The sequence below is a fragment of the Stegostoma tigrinum genome, chromosome 42 (genome assembly GCF_030684315.1).
Source record: "Stegostoma tigrinum isolate sSteTig4 chromosome 42, sSteTig4.hap1, whole genome shotgun sequence".
Classification (NCBI taxonomy): Eukaryota; Metazoa; Chordata; class Chondrichthyes; order Orectolobiformes; family Stegostomatidae; genus Stegostoma; species Stegostoma tigrinum.
Genome location: NC_081395.1, coordinates 15,777,729 through 15,786,921, shown reverse-complemented (window position 1 = coordinate 15,786,921; position 9,193 = coordinate 15,777,729). Strand labels below are relative to the sequence as shown.

The following is a 9,193-nucleotide window of genomic DNA, read 5'->3' as shown; positions in this document are numbered from 1 at the left end:
CATGCGTGGACCCGGTGCGACGAGAGGTGGAGGCTTCTTTCTCTGATTTGCAACGGTAAGATTAGGGCGCAGCGGAGCGAGCGATGCATCTTGCGGTTGGACGGGAACGAATCATAAACATCTTGTATAAGTCGCAAACCTTCAATAATGAGGGTTACCTCTTGCCGTTGCAGTGAGCGGGGCGGTAACTCCCAGTGTCCGTCTCCGGGTGACCGCCATCTTTATTGGGGCGTTTGGTTGGTGGAGGGGTGCTTTGGGTGGGCGCCGCGTTTTAATATGTGGTATGGCGCAAGCGCCGCCGCCATCTTTGTAGAGGGCAAAGATCTAACTTGCTTCCAACAGAACAGCATATTGACAGCTTGTCTATCCAGCTCTTTGAGTCCTAAGGTCTTAATGATGACCGATATACACATATGTAGATGAACTTGTGTAGTTTCATCTGACATCAAATTCAAATCTGCTATAACAATGTGCTGGGCAGATAGTTTTGCTGCCTGCAGAACTTCAGCTCATGATTCCCTGGTGAACTCGAGTCCTTTGTTGTCTTGTCAGTATTTAGTTTGGTTCACAATCTGATTTTTGTCATTTGAGTGTTCTTCTGAGTGATGGTCAGAATGGAAAACCTCACCACAATTACCTTTGTATAGTCACAGATTCCTATTTGATTTATGGAGTATTACTCATGCGAACAAAAGTAATCTCAATATATTCTTTCTTCATTTTGTCTCCTATTATTTATATTTATCACTACCAGTAATGGACCCAGCTGTGATCCTTGTGGAATGCCACTGGACACCGGCTTCTGGTGACAGTCTTCTCCCACGATCCTCTGACTATGTGGTAGGAGACAATTTTAGATCCAACTTGCCAAGTTGGCCTGGATACCATGGACTTGTATGGTCTTTATCAGCCTTCCACATGGGAAGGCTGTGCTGAAATCCATATAAAATACATCAACTACAAAACCCTTATCTAAGCACTATATCACCTGCTTGAAAAATTGAATCAAATTTGTTAGACATTAACTCCCTCTGACAAAGCCATACTGACTATATCTGATCAAACCTTTCCTGTCCAACTGAGAATTAGTTCTGTCCTTCAGAATTTTCTGCAATAGTTTCCTTACTGCTGATGTGACACTTGCTGGTCTGTAATTAGCTGGTTTACCTTCCACCCTTACTGAAAAATGGAGGCACATTAGCTATCCTCCAGTCTTCTGGCATTATCCCTGTGACCAGACAGGAATTGAAAATTTGGACCAGCACCTCTCTAATTTCTTGCCTCATATCCCACAGCAGCCTGGGATACAACTCATCCATAGCTGGGCATTTGTCCACTTTTAAGCCTGTCAAAACCTCCAATACCTCCTCACACCCTGTGTAAAACTGCTCAAGAGCCTTACAGTTCCCAATCTGAAATTCTGTACCAGCATCCTCCTCCTTTCAAGTGAAAATAGATGTGAACAATTTAATTAGCACCCAAGCAATGTCCTCTGGCTCCACACAAAGATTGTCCCCATGATCCCTGATGGGCAATATGCTTTCCCTAGTTATCCTCTTCCCCTTGATATACTTATAGAATGCATTAGGATTCTCCCTAATCTTATCCACCAATGTTTTTTGTGCACTCTATTTGCTGTGCTAATTCCTTTCTTAAGTTTCCCCTGTACTTCTGTACTCCACTAGGATCTCTTGTTGATTTGCTGTCTTTGTACCTGCTGCATAGTTATTGGCAGGCATAATTGTTCACCACCTCATAGACCAATCAGCCACTAGTTGCTGGGCAAATCTCACCTTGTAAGTGTGCTCCGGAGGATGTTTAATTGCAGACAAACAGGCACCAAAGTGTAAACAGCACTTACAATAAGTGCTTGTAGCCTGTTTGTAAAAAGCACAGCAACCCCTTCTGCAATTCTTATATATTTAAAAACAATCCTTTTCCCACTTCAGTCTACAATCAAAAATACAGCAAGATGAAAAGATATAATCTTGACACTTTCAATCACATTTGCTTCAAGGAGAATATCTCCAGACCTCTGGGCCTTCTCAAAAACCCACGTGGTCTTGGAGTTAAGAGTTACAAAACAATGAGGTGAACATGCTGAAACATACAAGGTTCTTGGGGAACTTGACTGGGGAGATGCTGAGACGTTCTTTCTTCTTGTGGCAGAGTCTAGGACCTGAGGGCATATTCTCAGCATAAGGAATGCATTTATGAATTAGAGATAATGGGAACTGCAGATGCTGGAGAATTCGCCCGAAACGTCAGCTTTTGTGCTCCTGAGATGCTGCTTGGCCTGCTGTGTTCATCCAGCCTCACATTTATGAATTAGCTGGGAGGAATTTCTTCTCTTAGAGTGAAAATGTGGAATTTTATTTAGAAGTTGTTTTGTTCAGTATATTCAAGGCTGAGAGAGAGATTTTTAATCAGGGTGGGAATCGAGAGTTTTGAGGTAAAGGCAGGAAAGTCTCTCAACCTCTCCCCTCACCTGATGCGTGGTGTCCCTTAAGTTAATCACCATCAGTCTGAAGGAGAAAGCTGAAGAGACAGTGGAGATGTTAGTAGTGATCTTTCAGGAATCACTAGGGTCAGGGAGGGTCCCAGACGACTGGAAAGCTAGGGGTATTTAAACAGTCCTTGGATAAGCATATAAATGATGATGGGGTAGTGTAGGGGGAGGGGCTTAGATTAGTTCACAGGTCGGCGCAACATCGAGGGCCAAAGGGCCTGTTCTGCGCTGTGTTGTTCTATGTTTGATGTTCTAAAATCACTAATGTAACTCCCCTGTTTAGGAAGTGAGTAAGGCAAAAGACTGGAAATTACAGGTCGATTAGCCTGACCTCCGTTATTGGTAAGGTTTTGGAGTCCATTGTGAAAGGTAAGATTTTCTGAATATTTGGAAGTGCATGATAAAATAGAGTAAAGTCAGCATGGCTTCATCAACAGGAAGTCATGCCTAGCAAATCTGTTAGAATTTTTGAGGACATAACAAGCAGGTTAGACCAAGGAAAGCTAATGAATATTATCTTCCTGGGCTTCCAGAGGCCTTTGACAAGGTACCATACAGGAGGCTGCTGAGTAAGATAAGGGCTCGTTGGGTTAGAGACAAGGTACCAGCATGGATAGAGAACTGGCTGTCTGGCAGAAAGCAGAGGGTGGGGATAAAAAGGTTCCTTTCAGGATGGCAGCTGGTGCCAAGTGGAGTTCTGCAAGGTTCAAGGTCAATAATAATCTAGATGAAGGAACTGAGGGCATTTTGGCTAATTTTGCAGATGATACAGACAGGTGGAGGGACAGGTCGTATTGTGGTGGTGGTGGTGGTGAGACTACAAAAGGATTTGGACAGGTTAGGAGAGTAGGCAAGAAGTAGCAGGTGGAATACAACATGGGAAATTGTGAGGCCATGCATTTTGGTAGGTGGAATAGAGGGGAGAAAATTCAGAAATCTGGACTGGCAAAAGGACTTGGGAGTTCTTTCCAGGATACTGTTAACGTAAACTTCCAGGTTGAGTCAATAGTTAGGAACGCAAATACAATGTTGGCATTTATTTTGAGAGGACTAGAATATAAAAGTAGGGGTGTACTTCTGAGACTTCAAAGGCTCTAATCAGAACACATTGAGAATATAGTGAGCAATTTTGGGCCCATACCTCAGGAAGGATGTGGGTCCAGAGGAGGTTCTCGAGAATGAAAGGCTTAACATATGAGGGACGTTTGAGGACTCTGAGTCTATACTCAATAGAGTTTAGAAGAATGAGGGAGAATCTAATTGAAATTTACAGAACACTGAATGGCCTGGACCTTGGGAAGATGTCTCCATTGGTAGGAGAGACTAGGACCCAAGCGCACAGCCTTAGAGTAATGGGGAGGACCTTTTTAGAACATAGATAAGGAGAAACCTCTTCAGCCAGAGAGTGGTGAATCTATTGAATTCATTGCCACAGGAGGTTAGGTCATTGAATATATTTAAGACAGGGAAAGATAGGTTCTTGATTATTGAGGGGATAAAAGTTTATGGGAAGAAATGTCGTTGAGAAACTTATCAGCCACGATTGAATTGCTGAGGAGATTTGATGGGCCAAGTGGTCTAATTTCTGCTCCTACGTTTTATGGACTTAAGTTCTTATGATCAGACATCTGTCTTTAATGAGAGGGCAGACACTATGGGCTGGTAAGACTATGGTGACTTTACCTTTACCTAAATCAGGTTTCACTGCTGCCCATCCTCTGACCTCATACTGCTGACTTATCAGCTTTATCCTCCCATAGAGCCTTTTAAAGTCAGGAGTTGTTTTTAGAGATAATGGGAACTGCAGATGCTGGAGAATTCCAAGATAATAAAATGTGAGGCTGGATGAACACAGCAGGCCAAGCAGCATCCCAGGAGCACAATTTAATCTGTTTTATAACCCATTTTTGTTCTGTTTATGAACTTGAAATGACTGTTATACTTTGCGCCATTTTTATCCCCCCAACTCATTCAGCATACCCTGAAATATTAACTCTGTTTATCTCTCTACCAATGCTGCCTGACCTGTGGAGTTTCTTCCAGCATTTGCTGTTTCTCTTTCCAATTTTCAGTACCTATGACATTTTGTTATTGTTTTATTGTAGTTGTTACTCATAGAACTGAGTCTGAAAACCCAGATAGACCAGTTAATGTCTGTTATGTAGCAGCGAGGGCATTGGTTGCAGTCGTCAGTTTCTGGTCTCCAGTATTGGTCCTTTGATCATCAAGTCATTTATGGGGAGGTGACGGCTCAGTGCTATGGTTACTGGACTAATCTAGAAATCCAGGTAATGGTCTGTGGATTTGGGTTCAAATTCAACCATGGCAGGTGGTGAAATTTGAACTCAATAAAAAATATCTGGAATCAAGAGTCTAATGCTGATCATGAATCCATTGATGACTGTTGGAAAAACCCATCTGGTTCGTTAATGTCCTTCCTTTTAGGGAAGGAAACTGCCATCTTTACCTGGTCTAGCCTACATGTGACACCAGACTTTCAGCAACGTGGTTGACTCTTAACTGCCTTCTGGGCGATAAATGCTGGTCTTGCCAGCAACACACAATTCCATTGAAAAAATTTAAGAAATGATCTGGGGATCCGAGTTTGAATCCTGCCAAGGCAAGTGATGGAATTTGAATTCCATAAAATAGAATTAACAAGTCTAATCAACATTGTCAATTATTGGAAAAATCCATCTGGTTCACAAATGTCCTTTAGGGACTGAAACTGCCATCCTTAACCGGCTTACCGTGTGATTCCAGACCCACAGCAACATGGTTGATTCTTAACTGCTCTTTGGGCAATTGGGGACGGGTGATAAGTGCTGGCCAAGCCAGTGACACCCTCACCCTGTAAATGAATGTTTAAAAACTGTCAGAGAATAGTTAACTGATTACACTACAGAAGGATGCTATTTAGCTTATTGTGCCTGTGCTGACCTTCTGCAATTTAGACAGTCCCACTCCCCTGCTCTTTCAGTAACAAGACATAGTCAATCCCTAGTTGTACGTGGAGAAGATGATGTTTGATCTTTTTGAACTGGTCAGTCTGTGTGGTGAACGTGCTCTAACAATTCGGTTGGGTTAGGAGTAACAGGCTATTCAACCAGCAATAATGAACAAAGAGCAATATATGTCCAAATCAAAAATAATTTGCATTCATATAGTGCCTTTTGTGTAACAGGACTATTATAAAGAAACATTTGCCACTGAGCCACATTGAGACATTAGGGCGAATGCCCAAATGTATCTTTATGTTTTTGTGAATTCTCTCACTCTTGCTTTTTCCTGTCTTAATAACAATTTCATAGGAAGTAGAAGGGGAGGATTCGCTGTTGGGAAACTTCAGGATCTGACAGTATTGTCCAATTTATCATAACCACATGGAGGGGAAATTTGCTGTTCACAATGAAGAGAAACCGTACACATGTTGTGTGTGTGGACGGGGTTTCAGCCAAGCATCCGGGTTATCGAAACATAAATGGAGCCACAAAAGGGAGAAACCATGGAAGTGCGGGGACTGTGGCAAGGGGTTCAGATTCCCATCTGAGCTGGAAACTCACCGGCGCAGTTACACCGGGGAGACCCCGTTCACCTGCTCTGTGTGCGGAAAGGGATTCACTCAGTCATCCCACCTCCGGAGACACCAACGAGTTCACACAGGGGAGAGGCCATTCATCTGCCCTGACTGTGGAAACGGATTCACTAATTCCTCCAATCTGCTGGTACACCGGAGAGTTCACACTGGGGAGAGGCCATTCACTTGCTCCGAGTGTGGGAAGGGGTTCACTCTCTCATCCAGCCTGTCGACACACCAGCGGATTCACACTAGGCAGAAACTGGAGAGTGACCGTTCACGTGCTTCAAGTGTGAAAGGAGATTCAGTCAATCATCCCAACTGACAAAACACCACCAATTTCACTTCTAACTGCAGTAATGGGATATTGCTGTCAGTCACTTCCATGCTCATTGGGGTCTGTTTCTACTTATGTTAATAAACTCCAGGCCAGGGGTAATATTCTGCAGATCGTGCGGGGGGTGCGCTAGGGGTAGGGGTAGGGGTAGGGATAGGTAGTGGTAGGGGTAATGTGACTAGACTAATAACCAGAGCACCAGACTAATGTTCTGAGGACATGGATTCAAAGCCCATCATAGCAATTGGGTGAAATTTGAATTCACAAAATATTTGGATTCAAAGCTAGCTAGCTTAACATGTAACCATCAATCATTGTAACAACCCATTTAATTAGGGTAGAAAATCTGCCATCCTTATCTGGTCTAATACACATGACTCCACACCCACAGTAATGTGATTCACTCTGACTCTGTCTTGTAACTGCTCGCTGAAATGGCCTGACAAGCCAGTTAGCTATATCAAACCACTGCAAAGGATATAAAAAGGAATCGAACTGGACTGACCAACCAGTCTTGACCTAGACAGCAGAAAAGACAAGGGCAAAGGTAGCACTGCAAGGTTCAATAAAGAATGCAAGAGGGCATACCTTAAAATGGAGTACCAATTTGGCAACACTACAGTATACAACCACTAGAATACCAAACAGCAAAAGAAGTATTCAGTAGATGGAACTGAGTGATTCCACAACTAACTGATCATACCTAAGCTTTCTAAACCTGCCATTTCCAGTCATGAATGGTGGTGGATAATTAAAGAACTATTAGGAGGTGGAGGCTCCACAAATATTGCCACCCTGACATGTGGATAAGCCAGCATATCAATGCAACAGACAAGGCATTTGTAACAATCTTCAGCCAGAAGTGCCTTGTGGTTGATCCATCTCTGCCGCCTCTAAGCTCCCCAACATTGGTCTTCAGCCAATGCAACTTGGTCCCAGTGATATCAAGGAATAGAGGCCCACCAAATTAGAGTCAGTGGGCATTGGGGGAAAACTCTCCACTGGTTACAGTCAGACTTAACACAAAGGAAGATAGTTTTGGTTGTTGGAGGTCAGTCACCTCAACTCCAGGACACCTTTACAGGAGCTCCTCAGGGTACTGTCCTAGGCCCAACCATCTTCAGCTGCTTCATCAATGACCTTGCCTCCATCATAATGTCGTAAGTGGGGATGTTAGACAGTGATTGTGCAATGTTCACTGATATTCTCAACTCCTCAGACACTGAAGGATTCTGCCGATAAGCGGCAAGATCTGGACAGTATCCACATTTGGGCTGACAAATGGCAAATGATATTTGTGCCACACAAATGCCAAGCAATGACCACATCCAGCTTAAGAGCATCTAACTATCACCCCTTGACATTCAGTTGCATTACCAATGCTGAATTCCTCCACTATCAACAGCCTGGGCATTATTATTGACCAAAATGAACTAGATACACTATATCTTGCTGCAAGAGGAGGTTAGTGGCTAGGAGTTCTGCAGCGGATAGCTTGCCTCCCGTTTCCACAAAGCCTGTCTGCTTTCTACAAGGCACAAGCAAGGAGTGTGATGGAATAGCCCTCACTTGTCTTGAGTGTCACTGGAGCTGTGCTCATCAAGAAGCTTGATACATCCAGAACAAAGCAGCTACTTCATTAGCACCTTATCCACCACCTTCAAACTACAGTCCATTCAGTATCAGTGGACTATGGCAGCAGTGTGCATCACCTACAGGATGAACTGCAGTAAGTTACCACTTTGACAAGCCCTTCCAAATGTGAAGCCTGTGTACCTAGAAGGACAAGGGTGTCAGATTCAAGGGGACACTACCAGCTGTAATTTCCCCTCCAAGTCCTTCACCATTCTGATTTGGAACAATATCTCCATTCCGATGCTGTTGCTGGGTCAAAATCTTGGAACTCCCCGCCGAATAATAAATTGGATGACCCTACACCTCAAGGATGGCAATGTTTCAAGAGGCAATTAGGGATGGACAATTCATGCTAGTCTCACCACATGCTTTGAATGAATTAATAAGTATTAAAATAAATCGACTTTGTTAAATGCACACTCTGTCGCTTCTTTTTAATATCGTGCACACAAATTAGTTTCATTTGAAGGGCTTTCCCTGCATCCTGTATCCTCCATCCTCATCTCCAACAACAAGTATGAGGAGCTCAGGGACTTATTTCTAATATAGAAACAATTAAATAACTGCCTTTGCTTTTCCCACTTACACAGTGCCCTTCTAGCCACATGTCCATGCCATTATTAGCATTACATATTAAAACTCTGTAATGCTATCTGCGTCCACTTCACCAAGATGCTGAAAGTCTTCCATGCCCATTGTACTTTTAGTCTTGCTGATTCCAATGAAAATATGGTCACCCTTTCACATTTTCCTACCTGTCCACCCAGAATCTTGTGATCACATAAGTAGCTGCTTTCTACGTGCTTTCTCAAGACAAGTCCGGTTCACCCACCACCTCCCATGTTCATTGACAGATATTGGCTCATTGAGAAACAATGCCTCTATTTAAAGGTATTCCTATTTTTAAATCTCTCTGTAGCCTCATCCCTCTTTATCTCCATAATCCGCAGTTGTGGTACCTGTTGGGATATCTGTACTCTTCTCATTCTGATAAATTCAGTGTCCGTGATCTTAATTACTCCTCCTTGGTTGTTTTGCCCAGGTGTGACATTGTGAAATTCCCTCCCACAATCTCTTTGTTTGTCTCCTGTTAAAGTCTGCCTCTCCAATCTCTCTCACCTCACTGGAGCACAGA

The 9,193-nt window shown here is 43.3% G+C and overlaps 1 long non-coding RNA gene across 1 annotated transcript; it reads left to right on the top strand.

Annotated features, from left to right (window-relative positions):
- On the top strand, positions 1–8,475 carry LOC125449438 (uncharacterized). Its single transcript, XR_007246918.2, has 3 exons — positions 1–55; positions 2,793–2,878; positions 5,821–8,475. It is a non-coding gene; the product is annotated as an uncharacterized LOC125449438 (long non-coding RNA).
- Positions 8,476–9,193: the final 718 nt, after the last annotated feature.